A 24,053-nucleotide genomic window follows, 5' to 3' on the forward strand; every position below is an offset into this window, starting at 1 on the left:
ACGTGGGTTTTTTTCTACAATAGTCAATAGCCTAGTGTCCCTGTATAGCCTACAATAGTCTAGTTATGCTTTTGTTTTTCTTTCAGTCAGTTTTTTTTTATGGAGTGGTTTTATGTAAACACCAGAAATACGGGAGGGCGGGGGGGGGGGAATATACGATCGAAGAAATAAACAATGAAATAAAATGAAAAAAAAATCGAAGAGGGAGGAGAATCGTCATTTAATTCACTGTAAGTTTGGACACGTTTTAAAATTATCATAACCGCTCTTGTCTATTTTCAAATGTAGTCATGGAATAAATACTAATGAAACTATTTTGCTTACTTTCTTCTCATTATTAATCACTATGGAAAAGAACAAATCCATTCTATTCAACTAAAACAGAGAGAATTTATAATGGGTAAAATCCGCTTGGGGTAACTTCTGCAAGGATTTCGTTTCTCGATTTGTTGTTACGCTCTCAACACCTTTTAAAATAACCTTGTGGTAAATGTATATAAAACTGTCTTAAATTATAGGCACAGTCCCCGTAATTGCGTGTGTAAATAATACTGTTTTACATTAAAGGCATCGTCCCCATAATCCCTTAAAAACCTTAAAATAGATGTGTAGACCGATAAACATTAGCTGATACTGAAAAAAAAACCACATTCGGACTATCTAAAATAACATTAAACCTGTTACATAATATTTAAATGATTTTTAGTCTATTTACTCAGCGATAACTATCATGTTGTATCATGTTGAACTAACCTCTTTGATAAACTCGACTCAAACAACTTCCAATCCTGTCAACATCCAGCCATTTCAGTTTATTGGTGTTATTTCAACCAGTTTTGTTAATTTGTTTTTGTTACAGGAAATACTAGTATCATATCTCTTGTTTTTTTTCTGTTTGTTTGTTTACTTAACGCCTCGATGAGAATAAATACTTTGGTTAATATTAGGATAGAAGAGTTAGGTAAAATTGATATTGAAACACACACACACACACGCACACCCCCCCCCCTCTCTACCCACACCTAACCCACCTCTCCACCCACACCTAACCCACACACAAAATAGAACGATAACCACACCATCTGATAAAGCAATATTCTCAAAAATAATAAATCAACAACTTTCCTTATATTAGTTTACTACAATAAGTCCCCCCCCCCATTACTTCCTCAATCTCCTTCATTGCTCCACAAGATAATAATAATAATAATAATAATAATAATAATAATAATAATAATAATAATAATAATAATAATAATAATAAAAATAATTAAATATATTCCTCCCAACCACAAGCTGAGTGACGAGTGTGATGGCAGCCAACGGTATCAATTCGCTTGTCAAATTTCCTGACGATATCATGATTGGCATTGTCGAAACTCTCTTAACAGTGATCAAATTTACATTACGAGAGGGAGTGAGAGGGAGTGGGAGAGTGAGAGGGAGTGGGAGAGAGTAAGAGGGAGTGGGAGAGAGTAAGAGGGAGTGGGAGAGAGTGAGAGGGAGTGGGAGAGGGTAAGAGGAGTGGGAGAGAGTAGAGAAGTGGGAGAGTAAGAGGAGTGGGAGAGAGTAAGAGGAGTGGGAGGAGAGAGTAAGAGGAGTGGGAGAGAGTAAGATGGAGTGGGAGAGAGCGAGTGAGTGAGTGTTCCTGCCAATATCATGAAGTAACTAAAATAGCTTAGTCTCTCTTACGTTTTCTGTGCGGCATCTATCTTTCCGTATTCTATGTTTGAACTGTTATAAAACGAGATATAAATTTTACCAGTGGCATAATTATTATCGTTCAGTATAATCGTCATACAAGGTAAATAAGACACATACTGATTAATCATTTACCCAAGACAGTGCAGGTATAAACACAATTATAAGCATTACGTTGATATAACCACGACATTGAATGATGATGATTATAAAAAGATTATATCCACCAGTCGTTTCCTCCTGGTAATTTGAGATAAGAAAATGTAAAATGTCTCCATGGAACTTTCTACAATGTCGACAACCACTGAAGTCAGCCAATCTTTGTGTAGTAGCTGAAGTAAGGACTCCCAGCACAACTTAACACACACACACACACACACACACACACACACACACACACAGTCTCTCCTTGAGTGTAAAAGCAACAATATTTTACCAATGTTACCGTACCTTTACTGGTTATATACACAGGTGTGGCGTTGACAGGTGTGGCCATTGGACAAGATGTTGCACGGACGGAATTTGGCACTAGACAGGTGTGTTGTGTAATGATGCGTATTTTATTATATCAATACCAACAGTGACCTTCAGAGTGGGAATTTGTCCTTGAGAGAGGAGAATTATAAAGAAACAGGAAAGTGAAAAATGCTACAAATAATGAGAATGAGAAAAAAAACAATCAAGAGAAGAAAGAAAACAACAACAAAATAATCAAAACAATAAGAACTAGAACAACAACAACAAAAACAAAGCACAATCCGATAAAACAAGACTTACGATCAACACACACCCACACACCAGCTCCCACACACACCCACACACCAGCTCCCACACACACACACACACCAGCTCCCAGCTCACACACCAGCTGCCACACACAACACAGGAAGCAGAGACACGACCACAACCATGAAACAGTCTAACCTAACCAAACCAAACCTAATCTAACCAAACCAAACCTAACCAAACCAAACTACCAAACCAAACCAACCAAACCTAACCTACCAAACCAACCTAACCTAACCAAACCAAACCCAACCTAACCAAACCTAACCAAACCTAACCTAACCTAGCAAACAAACCAAACCTAACCTACCAAACCTAACCTAACCAAACCAAACCAAACCCAACCAAACCCAACCTAGCAAAGCCAAACCAACCCTACCAAACCAAGCCTAACTAACCCAAACCAAACCTAACCAAACCAACCAACCAAACTAACTAACCAAACCAAACCTAACCAAACCCTAACAAACCAAGCCCTAGCCAAACCCTAACCAGCCAAACCTAACCAAACCAAACCTACCAAACCTAACCTAACAAACCAAACCAGAAGCCAAACCTAACCAAACCAAACCAAGCCACAACCTAACGAAACTAACCCTAACCAAGGCAACCTAACAAAACCTAACCAAACTAACTAACCCTAACCAAACCTAACCTAACCTAACCAAACCAAACCAAACCTAACCAAACCTAACCTAACCAAACCAAACCCAACCAAGCCAAACCTAACCTAACCAAACCTAACCAGACCTAACCTAACCAAGCCTAGCCTCAACCTAACCCTGAGCCTACCAGAGCCAGGCCAGGCCTGGCCCCCAAACCTAGCCAGAGCCAGCAGAGCCAAACCTGACCAGGCCAGAGCCTAGCCAACCCTAGCCAAACCCTGAGCCAAACCCCTACCAGCAAGCCTAACCAGAAACCTTCAACACAACTTAAGCACCTAACCAATCAAACCTAACCAAGCCTAACCAGAGCCTAACCAGAGCCAAACCTAACCAAACCTAACTACAACCCACAACCAAGCCTAACTAACCTAACCAAAAACCTAACCTAACCAGAAGCCTGCCAAACCTAACCAAACCAAACCTAACCAAACCTAACCAAACCAAACCTAACCCCTAACCAAGCCAGAGCCAAACCTAACCAAACCTAGCAAACCAAGCCTAACCTAACCAAGCAAACCAACCTAACCAAACCTAACCTAACCAAACCTAACCAAACCTAACCTGTCAAACCTAACTCAAAACCAAACCTAACTCCAAACCTGGCAGAACCTAACACAACCAGCCTAACCAAACCTAACAAAGCCTAACCTATTGGCCAAGCCTACCAGGCCAAACCTAACCACCAGACCAAACCTACAAACCAAACCCTAACCAGGCAAGCCTAACCAAACTAACCAAGCCAAACCTAACAGACCAGAGCCTAACAAGCCAACAAACACCTAACAAGCCTAGCCTAGCCTCAAGCCTAACCCGAGCCAAACCTAACCAACTAACCAAACCAAACCTGCAAGCCTAACCAAGCCAGGCCTAACCTGGAGCCAAACACCTAACCAAAACCTGGCCAGGCCTAACCAAAGCCCTAACCCCAACCTAGCCAAGCCTAACCTAACCTAACCAGGCCTAGCCTGGCCTAACCAAACCTAACCTAGCCCAAACCACAACTAACCAGACCTGGCCTCTAGCCAAACCAAACCTAACCAAACCAAACCAAACCTAACCAGAGCCAAACCTACAAACCAAAACCCAGAGCCTAACCTAGCCAAACCAAGCCTAACCACAACCAAACCTAACCTAACAGACCAAACCTAACCTCCAAGAGCCAAACCCTGTGGCAAACCCTAGCAAACCAAGCCCCACAACCAAGCCTAGCTTCAACAAACCAAGACCTAACCAGGCACAACCTAACCTAACCAAACCACAACACAACCAAACCTAGCAAGACCTAACCAAACCAAACCTAGCAAACCCAACCAAACCTAACCAAACCTAACCTAACCTAGCAAGCCAAACCAAACCTAACCTAGCCAAGCCAAGCCCTAACCAAAAACAACACAACCAAACCCAACCAACAACCTAACCTAACCAAACGTAACCAAACCAAGCAGAACCAAACCCCTAGCAAACCCTAGACCTAGCCAAACCTAGGCAAACCAGGCAAACCTAGCCTAGACCTAAGAAAACCTAGCCAAACCTAACACTAAACCAAACCTAACCAGACCTAGCAAACCTAACCCTAACCTAGCAAACCTAACCTAATCAAACCCCTAACAGAAGCCTAACCAAACCAAACCTAACCAAGCCAAACTAACCCAAACCAAACCCTAGCAACCTAACCAAGCCTAGCAAGCCCACAACCTATAACCAACCTAACCAAACTAACCAAGCCAAACTATCAAACCTAACCAAACCAAGCCAAACCTAACTAACCAAGCCAAACCCTAACCAAACCTAGCAAGCCAAACCTAGCAAACCTAACTAACCTACCAAACCTAACTAACAAACTAACCTAACCTAGCAAACCTAACCAACAGACCCTCAAAGCCTTTCTCTCTCTTACAGGTATAATGGGGTAAAATAAAGCTAATTTAGGCATCATTAGTAGATGGGGTTATAAATATTGCCCCAATTGGCTTGTTGTTCCAACACCTTTGTTATTGTGAGGTGAAGTGGTATTGTGGTGTTGGGGGGATGGTGATTAGTGGGGAGTGACAGATGTTGTGTTGTGGTGGGGTTGTGGTGAGTGGTTGGCAGTTATGGTGGGTTGAGAGGTGAGGATGTTGTGTTGTGGTGGCAGGTGGCAGGTTGTGTTGTGGTGGGGTTGTGGTGAGGTGGTTAGCGTTGTAGTGGGTTGTGAGGTGAGGATGTTGTGTTGTGGTGGGGGATCTGTGGAGGTGGTTGGCGGTGTGGTGGGTTGTGAGGTGAGGATGTTATAGTGGACGGTGAGGGTTGTAGTGGACAGTGAGGGGTGTTGTAGTGGGTGGTGAGGGGTCAATTTCAGGTGTGTGGGGTGGATAATGAGACAGGTGTGTGGGGTAGGATAATGAGACATGTGTGTGGGGTGGATAATGAGACAGGTGTGTGGGGTAGGATAATAAGACAGGTGTGTGGGGTAGGATAATGAGACAGGTGTGGAAGTAGGATAATGAGACAGGTGTGTGGGGAGTACGATAATGCGACAGGTGTGTAGGGAGTAGGATAACAGGACAGGTGTGAGGTAGGATAATGAGACAGGAGTGTGGGGTAAGATAATGAGACAGGTGTGTGGGGAGTAAGATAAGGCGACAGGTGTGTGGGTAGGATAATGCGACAGTTGTGAGTGGGGGTTGGATAATGAGACAGGTGTGCAGGGTGGATAATGAGACAGGTGCAGGGTGGATAAGACAACAGGTGTGCAGGGTGGATAATGAGACAGGTGTGCAGGATGGATAAGACGACAGGTGTATGTGGGGTGGATAATGCAAAAGGTGTGCAGGTGGATAATGAGACAGGTGTGCAGGGTGGATAATGAGACAAGTGTGTAGAGTGTTTAATGCGACAGGTGTGTGGGGTGGATAATGCGACAGGTGTGTGGGGTGGATAATGCGACAGGTGTGTGGGGGTGGATAATGAGACAGGTGTGTGGGGTGAATAATGCGACAGGTGTGTATTTACTTCACTAGCTACTAAGCTTACACTTGATCTCTGGTGTACACTTGAGTGAGACCTTCAAAAATTATCACACATTCATGAAGAGTTCACTTGAGTAACAGACTATCACTTGAGTAACAGACTATCACTTGAGTATTTACAAGTTTGACTTTTTGAAAGCAGTCGCCTGAGCCTTCACTGGATTAACAGCATCCTAAGCTGGGACTTAAGTACATCAAAACCCAGCTATTACAGCTACCCTGAACAATGATAACATGGACTCCCCACTTGAGCACTAACAATACCCTCAAGTTCGAATAACAGGCTCTCACTTAAGCACTGAGCAAATGAAACGAATATCTCCCCGTGGGTTGAGTGTCACTTAGTGTGGACTATTATTATGAATACAAAAACTGGCGCAGCATACAACAACACGGAGGACAAACTCAGGTCGTGTCCGTCTGACTGTGTGAACCAGAGTCCTTTTAAAAACACAAAATAAATTCTTTAAAGCTTGAGTAAAGTTTCAAAAAGATTCAAGTTTGGAAAAAAGCTTCAATACATTTACTGTTGCCCCCACACACCCACCCCACACACACACACCCACCTCATACACACACACACCCACACCAACCCCACACACACACACCAGCTCCCACACCCACACCCAGCTCACACCAGCTCCACACACAACCACCAGTCCCACACACACCACCAGCTCACACACACCCACACACCAGCTCCACACACCCACACACCAGCTCCCACACACACCCACACACCAGCTCCAACAACACACCCCACACACCAGCTCCCACACACCCACACACTGTCCCACACACACCCCCCAGCTCCCACACATAAAACAGGAAGCAGAGACACGACCAACCATGAAAACAGTCTGCCAAGCCCTAACCAAACCCTAACCAGCCTAACCTCAGCCAAACCCTAGCAAACCTAACTACCAAACCTAACCTAACCTAACCAAGCCTAACCTAACCAAACCCTAACCTACCTACCAAACCTAACCCAACCTCAAACACAATCCAAGCCCTACCAAAGCCAAGCCCCTAACCTAGCCAAACTAACCAAGCCTAACCTAACCTAACCAAACCTAACCTCTCTCAACCAAACCTAACCCTAACCCTACCTAACAAAACCTAACCTAACCTAACCCCACAGCAAACCCTAACCTGCCAAACCTCTAACCTAACCCAGCCAAACTAACCCAACCACAACCCAAAACATAACCTAACCAAGCCTAACCAAAGCCTAACAACCAAACATAACCCCAACCCAAGCATAACCCAACCAAGCCCTAAACAAAGCAACCAAACATAACAACACAACCCAAGCATACCTAGCCAAAGCCTGACAAACATAGCCAAGCCAAGCCTAACCTAACCTAACAAAGCATTACAACCAAGCCTAACCAAGCACAACCTAACCAAACCCTAACTAGAAACCTAACTTAAACATAACTTAACCTAACCTAAGCACATAGCTTAAACCCAACACCAACCTAACCTAACACAACCAAACCTAAACCCAACCAAACCAAACCAAACCTAACCAAATCAACTAACCTAACCAAACCAAACCACCTACAAACCTAGCAAACCAGCCTAACCTAACCTAACCAAACCTAACCTACAACAACAGACCGCCCAAGCCTTTCTCTCTCTTACAGGTATAATGGGGTTAAAAATAAAGGCTAATTTAGGCATCATTAGTAGATGAGGGTTATAAATATTGCCCCAATTAGCTTGTTGTTCCAGACACCTTTGTTGTGTGAGGTGAGTGGTATTGTGGTGTTGGGGGGTGGTGAGGTGGTGGGAGTGACAGATGTTGTGTTGTGGTGGGGGTTGTGGTGAGGTGGTTGGCAGTGTGGTGGGTTGTGAGGGTGAGGATGTTGTGTTGTGGTGGCAGGTGGGGGTTGTGTTGTGGTGGGGGGATCTGGTGAGGTGGTTGGCAGTTGGTGGGTTGTGAGGTGAGGATGTTGTAGTGGACGGTGAGGTTGTAGTGGACAGTGGTGTTGTAGTGGGTGGTGAGGGTCCAATTTCAGGTGTGGGGATAATGAGACAGGTGTGTGGGGTGGATAACGAGACAGGTGTGTGGGGTAAGGTAATGAGACAGGTGTGTGGGAGTAGGATAACGAGACAGGTGTGGGGTGAGATAATGAGACAGGTGTGTGGGGTAAGATAATGAGACAGGTGTGTGGGGTAAGATAATGAGACAGGTGTGTGGGGAGTAGGATAACCAGACAGGTGTGTGGGGGTAGGATAAGGCGACAGGTGTGTGGGAGTAGGATATGCGACAGGTGTGGTGGGGTTGGATAATGAGACAGGTGTGCAGGGTGGATAATGAGACAGGTGTGCAGGGTGGATAAGACGACAGGTGTGCAGGGTGGATAATGAGACAGGTGTGCAGGATGGATAAGACGACAGGTGTGTGGGGTGGATAATGAGACAGGTGTGCAGGGTGGATAATGAGACAGGTGTGCAGGGTGGATAATGAGACAAGTGTGTAGGGTGGATAATGCGACAGGTGTGTGGGGTGGATAATGCGACAGGTGTGTGGGGTGGATAATGCGACAGGTGTGTGGGGTGGATAATGCGATAGGTGTGTGGGGTGAATAATGCGATAGGTGTGTGGGGTGAATAATGCGACAGGTGTGTGGGGTGGATAATGCGACAGGTGTGGGGGGTGGATAATGCGACAGGTGTTGGGGTGGATAATGCGACAGGTGTGTGGGGTGGATAATGCGACAGGTGTGTGGGGTGGATAATGCGACAGGTGTGGGGTGGATAATGCGACAGGTGTGGGGTGGATAATGCGACAGGTGTGTGGGTGGATAATGCGACAGGTGTGGGGTGGATAATGCGACAGGTGTGTGGGGTGGATAATGCGACAGGTGTGTATTTACACAACACAAGCTACTAAGCTTACACTTGACTCTGAGTGTACACTTGGGTGAGACCTTCAAAAATTATCACATTCATCAGAGTTCACTTGAGTAACAGACTATCACTTAAGTAACAGACTATCACTTGAGTATTTACCAAAGTTTGACTTTTGAAAGCAGTCGCCTGAGCCTTCCTTGATTAACAGCATCCTAAGCTGGGACTTAAGTACATCAAAACCCAGCTATTAAGTACTGCCCTGAACAATGATAACATGGACTCCCACTTGAGCGCTAACAATACCCTCAAGTTCGAATAACAAAGGCTCTCACTTAAGCACTGAGCAGGAGAGAAACGAATATCTCCCCGTGGGTTGAGTGTCACTGAGTGTGGACTATTATTATGAATACAAAAACTGGCGCTTGAGCATACAACAACACGGAGGATAAACTCAGGTCGTGAGTCCTGACTGTGTGAACCAGAGTCTTTTAAAACACAAAATAAATTCTTAAAGCTTGAGTAAAGTTTCAAAAGATTCAAGTTTGGAAAGCTTCAATACATTTACTGTTGACCCCCCCCCACACACACACACCCCCACACACACCCACCCACCCACACCCCCATCCACACACCCACCCACCCACACCCACACACACACCCCCCACACACCCCCCACACACACACCCCCCACACACACACCCCCACACACACCCACACACACCCCCCACACACCCCCCCACACACACACACACCCACACCCACACTTATACTCACGACATTGCACCAAAAGTTACTGTACGGTTCGCATCAGTCATCCATTACTATCATTCATAATATAAACTCAAAGGAAATAATAAAAACAATGATGATGATAATAACAATGATAAAAATAATAATAATAATAATAATAATAATAATAATAATAATAAGTACCTCCACCACCAAGAGCAACAAAAACACCATGAAAGCAAATAAAAATCAAACAAAGTTGATCCACCAGTACAAACTTCATCTCACAGCCAGAGTTCCAACAGCCTTCAGGTTAGGTTAGTTAGGTTAGGCTAGTTAGAGCTAGGTTACGTTAGGCTAGGTTAGGTTAGGGTTACGTGAGGTTAGGTTAGGTTAGGTTAGTTAGATACGTGAGGTTAGGTTAGGTTACGTTACGTCACGTTAGGCTAGGTTAGGTTACGGGAGGTTAGGTTAGATTAGTTAGGTTAGGTTACGTTAGGTTACGTTAGGTTACGTTAGGTTAGGTTACGTTAGGTTTGGGAGGTCATGGTCATCTGTCTGTCTGTCTGTCTCTCTTCCCACAAGTTCAAGAGATTTAAACTTCCCAAACTTTCATTATCTTTTGCTGTATCCTTTCCTTCCTTCTTTTGCTTCCCTATCTTCTTCTCTCATACGTCCCTTCCTGTCTTTCCTCTCCCTTTCTCCATTTATTTCTCCTTCCCTTCCATCTTTTTATTTCACTTTTCTCTCCCCCCTTCTTCTTCTTCTTCTTCCATCTCCTTTGTTTCTCTCCTCTCTCCCTCTCACTGACATTCCTTTCTCGCATGACCCTCCTTTTCTCACAACCTCTCCCTTTCTCACAACCTCTCCCCTTTCTCACAACCTCCTTCCTCCACAACCTCTCCTTCTCACAACCTCTCCCTTTCACAGCCTCTCCCCTTCTCACAACCTCTCCCCTTTCTCACAACCTCTCCCTTCTCACAACCTCCTTTCTCACAACTCTCCTTTCACAGCCTCTCACAACCTCCCTCTCACAACCTCTCCCTTCTCACAACCTCCTCCTCACAGCCTCTCCTTCTCACAACCTCTCCCTTCTCACACTCTCCTCCTCACAACCTCTCCTCCTCCACAACCTCCCTTTCTCACAACTCCTTTCACAACCTCTCCCCTTCTCACAACCCTCTCCCTCCTCAACCTCTCCTCTCACAACCCTCTCCCTTCTCACAACCTCTCCTTTCTCACGACCTCTCCCTTCTCACAACCTCCCTTCTCAACCTTCCTCTCTGCAACCTCTCCCTCCTCACAACCTCTCCCCCTCCTCACAACCTCCCTTCTCACAACCTCTCCCCTTTCTCACAACCTCTCACAACCTCCTCCTCACAACCTTTCACAACCCTCCTTCTCACAACCTCTCCCTTCACAGCCTCTCTTCTCCACAACCTATCCCTTTCACAACCTCTTCCCTCTCACAACCTCCCTTCTCACAACCTCTCCCCCTCACAACCTCCTCCTCAACCTCTCCCTTCCTCACAACCTCTCCCTCCTCACAGCCTCTCCCTCCTCACAACCTCCTCCCCCCAGTCTCCCTTCACAACCTATCCTTCTCACAACCTTCCCTTCTCACAACCTCTCCCCTCACAACCTCTCCCCTTCTCCCAACCTCTCCCTTCACAACCTCCCTCTCACAACTTCTCCCTTCCCCACAACCTCTCCTCTCAACCTTCCCCTCTCACAACCTCCCTTCACAACCCTTCCTCACAACCTTCCCTTTCACAACCTCTCCCTTTCTCACAACCTTCCCTTCCTCACAACCTTCTCCCCCTCAACCTCTCTGTGCCTGCAGGAGGGGCAGGCTGGCACTCTCCCCTCTGATATTTTATCATGGCCCTTGCACTGCACCTCTACTGGCACCCACGAAGTTAAAATCATTATGGCTGACCCCTGACTTGACCCCACGTCCTAAACTTGACCCCACGTCCCCTTAACTGAACTCACGTCCTTAACTGAACCCACGCCCTTAACTGACCCACCGCCCTCTAATTTGACCCCACGCCCCTTAACTGAACCCCACGTCCTCACACCGACCCCACGTCCCCCTTAACTGACCCCCTGAACCTCTATATATATTATACCAAGGTCAATTTCTTAACCAATCAGGGTTTGAGACTAGCTTCGTGGGCAGGAGAACTAATCATTACGGTGTTTACCTAGCCAGCCAATCAGAGCCCCGGGTTGATAATGGTCTGAGAGCCAATCCCTTCCTCGCCGAGACCAATCAGCAGTTTATTAAAAGATGGTAGGGTAAAATCCTGTTTAATCTACCCTCACCCAACCTACCCCCACCCAACCTAACCTCTAATTTACCTACCCAACCCCATACTAACCTAACCTATACCCCTAACCCAACCTAACCCAACCTACCCAATATACCTAATCTAACCCCTACTAACCTAACCTACAGTATATTCCCTAACCTAACCTAACCTACCTTAATTTACCCTAATCTAACCCCTACTAACCTATCCTACAAGATACCCCTAAACCAACCTTAACCTACCTTAATTTACCCAACCCCTACTAACCTATTCCACAGAATACTCCCTAACCTAACCTAACCTACCTGAACTTTAACCCAAATTTCTACTAACCGATCCTCAGTATACTAACCCAACCAACCTACTCCTATTTGTCCTAATCCAACCCCTACTAACCAAACCTCAGTATGCTCCCTAACCCAACCTAACCCACTCTTAATTCTAATCTAACCCTACTAACCTAACCTACAGTATATACCCCCTAACCTAACCTACTTTAATTTTATCTAAATCTAACCCATACTAACCTAACTAATACTCCCCTAACCCTAACCTAACTTATACCAACCCAACCTAACCTATCTAACCTAACCTCTTCTTAAAACTTCATCTTTAAATAGGTCAATTGAGTTTCACCAGCAGGAATACCTTTAAAGTAAATTTATGTTTTTTTTCTCTTAGTAAACACCAGCAAATTTCTTCATTAAAATCGTGACCTTCAAAGTCTTTAAGAGTGTTTCTCCTATAAACATCACTTTGGCGGGAGAACTGAACCATCGACCACAACACAAACACTCCCAGAGTCATTTAATGAGTTAAACGGTGCTGACGGACAACAGAGCTGATGAAGGTAAACACAGCCCAGGAGAGTGACTGTTGACGTGAGAGAAAGTAATGACGAACAGGTGAGAGGTCAGTGAACACGGTTAGGAAAGTACTGTACTGACGTGGTGTGCAGTGCCATAAGAGGTCTGTCGTGTATAAGAAGATGCAGTAAGGGGGTGAAGTATACTGTACCAGATGAAGGTGATGAAGGGAGTGCGTGGCTGGAGAAGGCCGTGGAGGATCACCGTCGCACATTTCCTCGTGTAATTTGTGGGTGATGAGGTAATCATATCGCAAGGGAGAAGCAGAGGGAGGCTGGGGAGAGGAGGGGAGGAGGAGGTAGAGCAGGCGAGGGTTGAGAGAGGGAGAGGGAGAGGAGGGAGAGATGTCAGGCGAAAGGGTTAATGAGAAGAGGGAAATGGGGTGTGTGATAGGGAGGAGGAAGAACATAAGAATGGAAAAAACTGCAACGGGTCTATTGGCCCATACTGGGCAGTTCCGTTTATACCAGCCCCTATCAGCTATATATCCGTCCAACCTATATTTGAAGTTATCCAGAGTATTAGTTAATGATGGTGTTCGGTAGCTTGTTCCACTCATCCACTTTTTATTTCCAAACCAATGTTTACCAATTTCGCGCCTAAATCTAAATTTGTCTAATATAAAACAATTGCCACGAGTTCATACAAGTTTAGATACTTTGATATCACCATGCTTTAACCATGACTTCCATTTACACCCTCAATCATATTGCCTCTCAGGCCGTCCCAGGGTACACCAGTGCGACCGCAGGCCCCTGTTATACCTCACAACACACAGAATTAGTGACCGCGTTAATCACCTCATATCACCCAGATTCAGGGACCACCTGAAGGATTGGTGACCAGCACATGGTCAAAAGCAAGTCATCAGACTGACAATGATTGCATTCTTCTATGCTCTCTGTTGAAGAGGTGAGACGTTGAGGGTCACCTGTCAGTGTTGTCCAAACTCTCCTCTTCAGTTGTCATTTGTGTTTTTATCAAAATGTTGATACATTTACTATATTCGCATAGCCCTCTATTATAGCACCAACAGGAATAGAGAAGATACAAAAAATACATCTCGGGTGCGAGAAGGCAGAAAAAGTAAGATGAAAAGAAATCGAAATGTTAATTAAAGGTTCATAAATGTTTTTAAACACAGAAACTAGTGCAAAGGACCTGGGCGACTGTGATGGGTAATAGTGTGGGTCATGTTCAAGCTGAGGAAAGAGAGTGAAATATGAGCTTTTAAAATGGACGAATACCTCCGCTAACGTCAGGCTGATGAATCTATGGGATCATGCATACTTACTGGACCACTACGACAATTGGTATTTGGAAGAACAGGAACCTGTTAAGGTATCTAGTAAATTATGTGTTTCCCAAAATGGTGAAAACCGACACTTTACAGAAGACTTTACAGAGTAATAGTATTGAGTTGGTATTAACAATATGTATGTTATAGTATGTATGTATGTAACTATAAAAATAAATTTTAAACCTTCTCTTATACATAAGCAAGTTTGCTGGATGACACCAAAATAGGGCAGCAGATTAATTCAGGGCAGGATGCAAATGCATTACAGGAGGATCTAAATAAACTGCAGGGGTGGTCTGAAAAATGGCAAATGAAATTCAACACCAGCAAGTGCAGCGTACTTAATGGAAGAACAAATACTGACAATGTATACAGCCTTAACCATCAACCTAGAGTCGACTGTGAAAGAGACCTGGGAATTGCATAAGCCGGACCTACAGCCTAGACAAACAGTGCCAATGTTAGGCACAAGAATAGGCAAACCAGGTTTATATCTGAAGTGTAAAATGGTCCAGAGGTCTGCAGGCTCCTCGATTATGCGGTTCAGATCTGGTGCCCTTATTATAGAATGGATATCAATTCACTAGAGTCGGTGCAGCGAAGAATGACGAAAATGATTCGGGACTTAGAAACCTTCCATATCGGGATAGGTTAAAAAACTTAACTTGCATTCCTAGAAAGACGAAGAGTGAGGAGATATGATAGAAGTATTTAAGTGGGTGAAAGGAATCGTGAGATATAGATAAAGTTCTTAATATCCGAGCAGGATAGGACTCGTAAGTACATTTAAAGTTGGATAAGTTTAGGTTTGGAGATGGAAGAAACTGGTTCTAAATAGAGTGGTGGACAGGTGAACAAGCAGCAACTTTGTAGTAAGTGGGGAACTCTGGAAAGTTTCAAAGGCTAGATAGATTCATGGATGATAGAGAGTGGTAGTAACTCGACAGGGCTGCCATGCAGGCCAACCGGCCTATTGCAGAACTCCTTCTTATGTTCTTATGTGTAGTGGGTGTATGGGATAGTGTGGTGGGTGCATGGGGTAGTGTAGTGGGTGTGTGGGTAGTGTGGTGGTGTGGGGTAGTGTAGTGGGTGTATGGGGTAGTGTGGTGGGTGTATGGGATAGTGTGGTGGGTGTATGGGGACAGTGTGGTGGGTGTGGGGTGTGTAGTGGTGCATGGGGTGATGTGGTGGGTGTATGGGGTGTAGTGTAGTGGGTGCATGGGGTAGTGTGGTGGTGCATGGGGCACCCCCATTGGGGTAGTGTAGTGGGTGTATGGGATAGTGTGGTGGGTGTATGGGATAGTGTAGTGGGTGCATGGGATAGTGTAGTGGGTGTAAGGTGTAGTGTGGTGGTGCATGGGGTAGTGTAGTGGTGCATGGGGTAGGTGGTGGGTGCATGGGGAGTGGTGTAGTGGGTGCATGGGGTAGTGTAGTGGTGTAGATGTTCCCCATTGGTGAATGTAGTGAGATTGTGAGGATAGTGTGTGATGTGTGGGTGTGTGATGGTGGGATAATTGTAGTGGATTAGTATGGGGTAATGTGGTGGTGTGTGGTGAGTGTGATGGTGTATGGGGTAGTGTGGTACATGTGGTGATGTGGTATGTGGGGTGTGGTGGGTGTATGGGGTGGTGTAGTGGGTGTGGGGTGTGTGGTGGTGCTGGGGTAGTGGTGGTGTGGGGTGGTGTAGTGTTGGGTGCATGGGGTGTGTGGTGATGGGGTGGTGTGGTGGTGCATGGGTGGAGTGGTGCTGGTGGTGGTGGGTGTGGGTGTGAGTGGTGCATGGGGTAGTGTGGTGGGTGCATGGGGTAGTGTAGTGGTGATATGGTGACGTTGTAGATGTTGGGAGTAATGTAGTGGGTGTGTGGGATAGTGTAGTGGTGTCTGGGATAGTGTGGTGGTGCATGGGATAGTGGTGTGTGTGTATAGTGGTGTATGGGGTAGTGTAGTGGTGTATGGGGTAGTGTGGTGGTGTATGGGGTGTGGTGGGTGTGGGGATAGTGCAGTGGTGCATGTGGGTGTGTGGGTGCATGAGGGTAGTGTGTGGTGCATGGGGTAGTGTAGTGTGGGGTAGTGTGGTGGTGTATGGGGTAGTGTAGTGGGTGCATGAGCAGTGGTGTGCATGGTGGGTAGTAGAGTGGTGTAGTGGGTGTAGTGTGGTGTGCATGGTGTGTAGTGGTGTGGGGTAGTGTAGTGGGTGCAGGTAGTGGTGCATGGTAGTAATGGGGTGTCACCCATTGGGGAGGAATCAGTAATGGTGTATGGATATGTGTGTGTATGGGATAGTGTAGTGGTGCATGGGATAGTGTATGTGGGTGTAAGGGGTAGTGTAGGACTGTGGAGGTGTCATCAGGTTGTTGGGCCAGTGAGTCCGGTTGTCAACATCAGGTGGGCCAAGGTGGTTAAGATTAAAATTGACTGTGGAGGTTATCACGCTGGCCACAGAGGTGATGAATTCAGTGTGAAAACAAAGGCCAACTGGAGAAGACCTACACCTTCTCAAACTAGTACTCATACATCCAGAGTTCACAAGAGCATCCTACCTGTAGTCCTTACAAATTAAATAAGCTAAAAATAGTACGAGTCCAGGCAGTATATCGTATCATAGTGATCTTTTAAAAAGTTAATGTTGGAAAAAAATAATAAATTAATCCGCCAAGTGACATTAGTGGATGAGATCTTATTCCGACTCTGCCATCACCACCATTATGATCTCCGAGTACTTGTCTAGGCTATAACTGGCCACAATAAGTACCACATCTTAACACTATATCACCATGCATTAAATTATAGGTAAAAAAAACATAAACTTTTTGAACGGCGGCAAAGTTCGGACCCAACTGTGACCTTCCCCCCCACCTCCCCACCTCACCCTCCTCCAGCGTGAAAAACATCACCAAGACCCTGATATCTAACCGCCAAGGGTGACACAGAGAGAGAGAGAGAGAGAACTTTGATCTTTCCCTCAAATCTTGCCTGGGGAAGACATGAAAACTTCCATAAACTTTACATAGCTTACGGGGAAAAGTTATTTTTAATACTTTCACACAGTTTGTGTCAAAATACGTAGGCAATTGAATTTTTAACTATAATTTTATTACATCAGCAGGAACCACTAGTTAACCTTTAGTACGACGACAACCCGCTAGTGACAGATCCCCTTTAGTACGACAACCTTAACCCCCGTGATACGACCTTAACCCATTAGTACGACGACATAACGCTATTACATACAATTACTTTGCTACTACTATTACGACCACTATTATTTATACAACTACTATCACTAATACTTTCTCGTAATAATAAATAATAATAATGTTTGCCTCATTAACGACGATAGCGCCAGCACCTAGGAGGTGAATTTGTTGAAGGTGTGAAGTTGTCACCAACACAACAACACACCCTAAGTTAACGAGCTGCATGACCCAGTGTCGAATGGTCCAGAAGACCGGACAACTCGCCACTTGCACTGGCGAACCATTACCCCGGAACCGATACGTAAATCGATTAATATCAGGTTCCCAATTATTGCTGGGTGGGCAAGAGGAAAATGGCGTAAAGAAACTTGCCCATAGTTTCCCCCTGCCGAGGACCGACAACTCGCTGAGAGGCAGATACAGCCATTACAACTAACCCTAACCTAACCAACCTCATACTGTACATGGTGTGTGTGTGTGTGTCAGAGGTCAGCAGCAGAGTCACGATAAACACCTTCCTTTATACATATTTTACATCGTTTGTGCTGGATGGATAATAAACGACTTTTTTATTCGTGAGGACCACCTGTTGATAGTGTGTGTGTGTGTGAGAGACACTGTAGGTAAATGTCAGTTTAACACACACACACACACACACACACACAAACTTTCCAACCTCGTTCCCTAACCTCATGCACACAACGCCCACACACCCTCCCCCCCCCTCCTCCTCTCCAGCGACATGGAAACTATTTTAAATAAAAGTTTTCGTCTCCCACTGACAGGTTTAGTTTAAAGCTTGGGACCAGGAAACACCGCCATGAACTTATCCGACTTCCTGTCTGCCGTGACAGTGGTCAAGTGTAGACAACATACACTAAAATAGTTAAACAGATTTAGTTTTAGTGTAACAAATTTATTAACAAAGCTTGTAGTACAGTTTGCCTATTGTGAAGTAATTAATTCATTCGGTCTCTTGACACTGAGGAGTGGTATGACTTCTCACTGTCATGCAGGACAGAGTTCGTACACAAGAAATACATCATATTCATTAACAGCTATATATAAAGGGTCAGATTCATGTGGGTAATGTCACTGTCATGCAGGACAGTGGTTCATATCATTGGACGTCATGTTCTAATTGAAGACATCAGTGTGGGCTAGCAGCAAATTTGGGATAAACAGCAAGAATGTCCTCCAAGCACCCCCGATTCAATGTAGTAATTACAAGTTCATGATACAATAAGTCAGGTGGCCTGAAGTCTTTGACAGTGTCACATTCAATAATATAGTGTTCAATTGTGTATGCTTTAAGGTTTATCACAAAGTTTACATGCTGGGTGTTCCGGTATGGGTACAGCGTTACTAACGCGATGTGTCTGTATCCTAGCAATTCTGGCCACGACTTACATCACATTGTCTGGTTCTGTCCTTATGCTGGCCATACAGGTACCTCTCGTCCAAAATTTTGTCATATTTACTAATGCTACAACTGTCAGGTCTCTCTGCATTTCTCAGTTCTTCTAGATCGAGTTCATGATTCTGACGAATGTTTTTAAATACAGCATTGGACAGGCCGAGTCACAGTCAACATTTTCTTTCTTACATGCCTCGTTGTCATCTATCAGCACAGTCATGATACCTAATTCCAACATGGGACAGGATCCACAAATTCGATAAAGAAAGTTGTTCTCATTGGCAGTTATCACATTTATTTTAATATCACACAACTTTAGACATAGAGCCTGACGGGCTGTTCATTGATTTCAATGCGCCATGAGAGTCTGAATATCACCCCACCTCATTTTCTTTAAAGGAAGTCTGTGGCAAAGTAGATTCCAGTTAGTTCAGTTTGTGTTGTACTGTTGACCCAGTTGTTCAGCCTTTGTTTTGATGACATTATCATCTCTTTTTCTTTATATATTACAATAGCACAGCCTGTTCTACCTGTGTTAGTCACACAGAACCATCAGTAAAAACGCATATTCACTTGATTTAATACTATCTATGTGTCTGTTAATAGTTTCTAGTGTGACACATCTCACCCATCGGTGTTTAACATTTGCTTACTACCAACAGGTGTAATTAATAGAACTAATATGTCAGCCAAGGACGAATGGCATTAATAGGAAAATCTGGGGTGATTGGGACATTCAAGCTAAAGATACTAGCACTTTTATGACCACCTAAAAGTCTTTGTGGAAGGTTAGCGAAATAGTCAGGATTACTTAGATAGAACATCAACTCAGTTTGAGCTGTAGTTTGGGGACCATTGTTCATCAAAACTTTGACACAAAACATGGTGTTAAGTAGAACTATCCTCAGATAGGGAGGGCAGTCCGAGTTCTTCCTCATGTTTACAATTCTGGTTGATTTTGGGCAACCTAGGAATGATGCGCATAGCTTCATTTTGCTCTACCTCAAGGCTACAGAACTCACATATTTTTTGACAGATTTTGTTTCAGATTTTATTTTATTTTTTCCAGAAACATGAAATTGAAGAAGAAATTAAATTCTCTGACATGATTGGATTTTTGCAACTGAGAAATTGCATTAGTGGTAATTTTAACCTGAGAGAGAGAGAGATAATAGGCACAGGACAAACTACACTCAAATGAATTTCTTCACGTTAACAACAATTAATATTTAATGATATATAATACCCAGGTAAGCCGTCAAGGTGCACCACTTAGTGACCACCCGTACAAGACTCAACCTACTGTACATTTATACCCACACTGAATATGATGACTTTATTCTCCCCTTGAAGTATGATGACATTGTACTTAGAAGGTTAAGTCATCTCTCAAATTGGTTTAAATACTCAATCAGTAGTAGTAATAATGTGGCAACTAGTAAGTAGTAGTAATAGTTCTAGTAGCAGTAAATGGTAAATACTAATAATAGTAAGTAGTAGTGGTAGTAGTCTTTCTCTCTCCTTCGGTCAGCTTTGCTCTGCCTCAGAACAAGGCTTCTGCCCCTACTCCGACAACTTCTGCAGATATCGACTATGAGGCTACAGTCACTGAATGCCGCATAGATCTGCGGCTCAACTAATTTAACACAGATAGGATAGTTTCTTATGTATTAGGATATTTAATATTAAGGTAAATAAATGGTGGCGAAGGTGTGGCTATTGGGGGAGGCTGGGCCACGTTAAAAAAAAAAAAAAAAAGTAGTAGTAAGTAGTAGTAGGTTGGTTGGTTGGTTGGTTGGTGTCTATGTTTTTTGACCGTCAACATCATAAGTCATTAAGCCGTAGTCTTGTTATTATCAAGTTCTCGTTCTCTTCCTTTTGTTCTTCTGGACCGGTCCAATTGTTCTTGTTACTAAAAAAATGTTGTTCTTGTTCTTCTCTTTCTTTTACTTCCTTGTTTTTTCGTCTTCGTGTTTCCTTTTCTTTATTTCTTTGTTCTCTTGTTTCTCAACTTTAAGGATGGCCTCCTTATAGCTCAGTTTTTCTCGTATCTCAGCTGGCTCTCTCACTCCCCCCTCCACTTAGGACACTCCAGGTCAGGGGCCGCCGCAGACTGCACCTTCTTCTGGTTGCTTCATACGAGGTCTCTGCTGGTGAAGGGTCGTGGCGCCACCTCTCGACTCCGCCATTTCTTGGTTGCGTGGCCGTAGTGCTGGTAGTGGTAGCACCTCGTTGGTCTTAGTAAGTATGGTTTTACTGGAAATGTGTCCCATCCCAGTAAGCCTCTTTGGAAGTGTCCTGAGAAACCACCACAGCGGAGGTGGCTTTCCCGTCGTGTCCTGACAGCTCCTCTGAGCTACGCATTCGCCGATGATTTCTTGTAGTTCTTCGAGCTCAGTTGTTCAATTTCAGGGTGGAGATGGCCCCCCCACACTGCGTTGTCACAGAGTTCATGGGTCACCTTAAGTACAGTAGCACATGGTTGATGTATGTCGTTTCTTTGAGGTACGAAAAGCCATCTTCAGTTGTCCAGTCTGTCCCATTCACCGAAGGTAATCATATAGCTACCATCCTGCCGGCAGACGATCTTCGTTATCCTCTACGATAACTAATAAAAGAATTCTTCGGGAGGAGGTTCAGTTTCTCAGGGAGGGTTGAAGGTGGAGAGTTAACGACGGTTTCATCCCCTGGGTAACTCATGGCTCTGGTCTTGTCTCTGTGCTAGTGTTGTAGTAGTCATAAGCAGTACAGGTGACACAGTGGCATTGAGGAGATAACAACACAGGGTTTACTCTTGGTACACAGGATGTATTTCTTGACTCCTACAACAAAACACTTTACCACACTGTCTCACTCACCTAGCCCCTGCTACCTCACCCCCTCAACCCCCCAGCTTCCTCCCAATACACCCCCCTACCTCACCCCCTACAACCCCTGCTACACTCACCAATACACCCCTGCTACACTCACCCATACACCCCCTGCTACACTCACCCCTACAACCTGCTACACTCACCAGATACACCCCCTGCTACACTCACCCAATACACCCCTGCTACCTCACCCCTCCAACCCCTCTACCTCCCCAATACCCCCTGCTACCTCACCCAATACACCCCCTACTACCTCACCCCCCTACAACCCCTGCTACACTCCAGATACACCCCCTGCTACCTCACCCCTACACCCCCCTGATACCTCTACACCCCTGATACACTCACCCCCTACACCCCCCTCTCCTCCCCAATACACCCCCCTCCACCTCACCCCTACACCCCCTTATACCTCACCCCCTACATTGATCTGGAGTCAATAACAATACCAACAATAATAATAACAATAAATAATAGTAACAATAATAATAATAATAATAATAATAACAACAACAATAATAATAACATTACAATAATAATAATAATAATATTAATATTAACAATAATAATAATAATAGTAGCAATAATAATTATGACAATAATAATAATAGTAATAATATATGTATGTGTGTAATAACAGCAATAATAATAAATTAGAAAGCAATAGTGTTAATATTAATGTAGTAAAATAGTAATGATATTGATAATGATAGTGTTAACTGCATATTGGCAGTAATAGTAATAATAATAACAAAACTGACAATAATGACAGTATTGACAATAAAAATAAAAACAGTAATAATAGTATGACAGACAATGAGTTATTTGTTGTTGTTTAAGTGTAAATAATATGACAATAACAATAATAATAATAATAATGTTAATAATTAACAATAATATAATAATATTAACAATAACAATAATATAATGTGTGTGTGAATAATAATAATAATAATATATACTAATAATAATATTAATAATAATACTCATAATAATAAAATAAAATAACAATAATAATAATTAACAATATATAATAAATAATATAATAATAATTAATAAAAATAACAATAATAATAATCATATTAATAATAATAATAATAATAATAATAATAATAATAACACTAATAATAATATTAACAATAATAATAATAATAATAATAATAATAATAACACTAATAATAAATAAACAATAAATAATAATAATAATAATAATAATAATAATAATACACCTAATAATAATATAAACAACAATAATAATAATAATATTAACAATAATAATAATATTAATAATAATAATAATAATAACACTAATAATAATATAAACAACAATAATAATAATGTTTCCTGTCGGGTTGGTTGGGTGACCGTGGTTAGCTGAAATTAGTCGAAGTTACAGAAGCTGCCGCCACCGCCACCACACACCCGAAGTTAGCGAGGTGTATGACCCACAACTAAGGCATCATATTCCGGACACCTCACCAAACGTACTGGATCGTCATTAAACCACCACCACGCGATATAATCCATTCCTTAATTTACCTGAGTAAACTATTAATGTTGGGTATACATATAAATATATCTTACATACCCATAATAATAATTAATAATAATAATAATAATAATATATATCAACTTTCATCCAGCAGGGATCGAACCCAGAACAGCTCACTTGTAAGGGAGAGGGGACGGAAGAGGAGACGGAGGGTGAGAGGAGAAGAGAGGAGAGAGGAAGAGAGGGAGGCAGAGGGAGACGGAGGGAGAGGCAAGAAGGGGAGGGGGAGAACCACTCTACTGACTGGACAAGTAACAAACATAATACAAGCACCGTCCACCAAGCACAGCAATCATAACTGAGTGAAGGGGAGCAGAGCAACTGGCCAGCGCGCGTTCACAGCCACCACCACAAAAGACAGACTGTTTACCGTCAACAAACTCAAATAACAAAAGGAATGGAGATCAAAAAGGTGGTGAGAGGGATTGAGAGGGGAGGGGAGTGAGGGGAGGAGGAAGAGATTTTAAAACTTACTGTAGACCTGTGGCCCGTGACAACAGTAGTCTGGGACCTTTGCCCGTAAATCACTAACAGAAACGCGTGAAGGAGGCTGGAGGGAGGAGTGGAAGGGGGGAGGGAGAGAATATTGGTGTCTAGAAAAGTGGATTTGTCAGTTTAGAAGATGGGATGGGTGTTGGTGACTGTCTTGTTATCTTGTATTCTTTTCATTTTCTTCATTCCTTCGTTACTTCTTTAATTCTTTCTCTACACCCACCCTACCTTACCCAGAATTGAAGGAATAACGATCCATTGATAACTCTCAACAAGAAAGAAAAGAAAGA

The sequence above is a fragment of the Homarus americanus genome, unplaced genomic scaffold, assembly GCF_018991925.1.
Source record: "Homarus americanus isolate GMGI-L3 unplaced genomic scaffold, GMGI_Hamer_2.0 scaffold18195, whole genome shotgun sequence".
In the NCBI taxonomy this organism is placed as follows: domain Eukaryota; kingdom Metazoa; phylum Arthropoda; class Malacostraca; order Decapoda; family Nephropidae; genus Homarus; species Homarus americanus.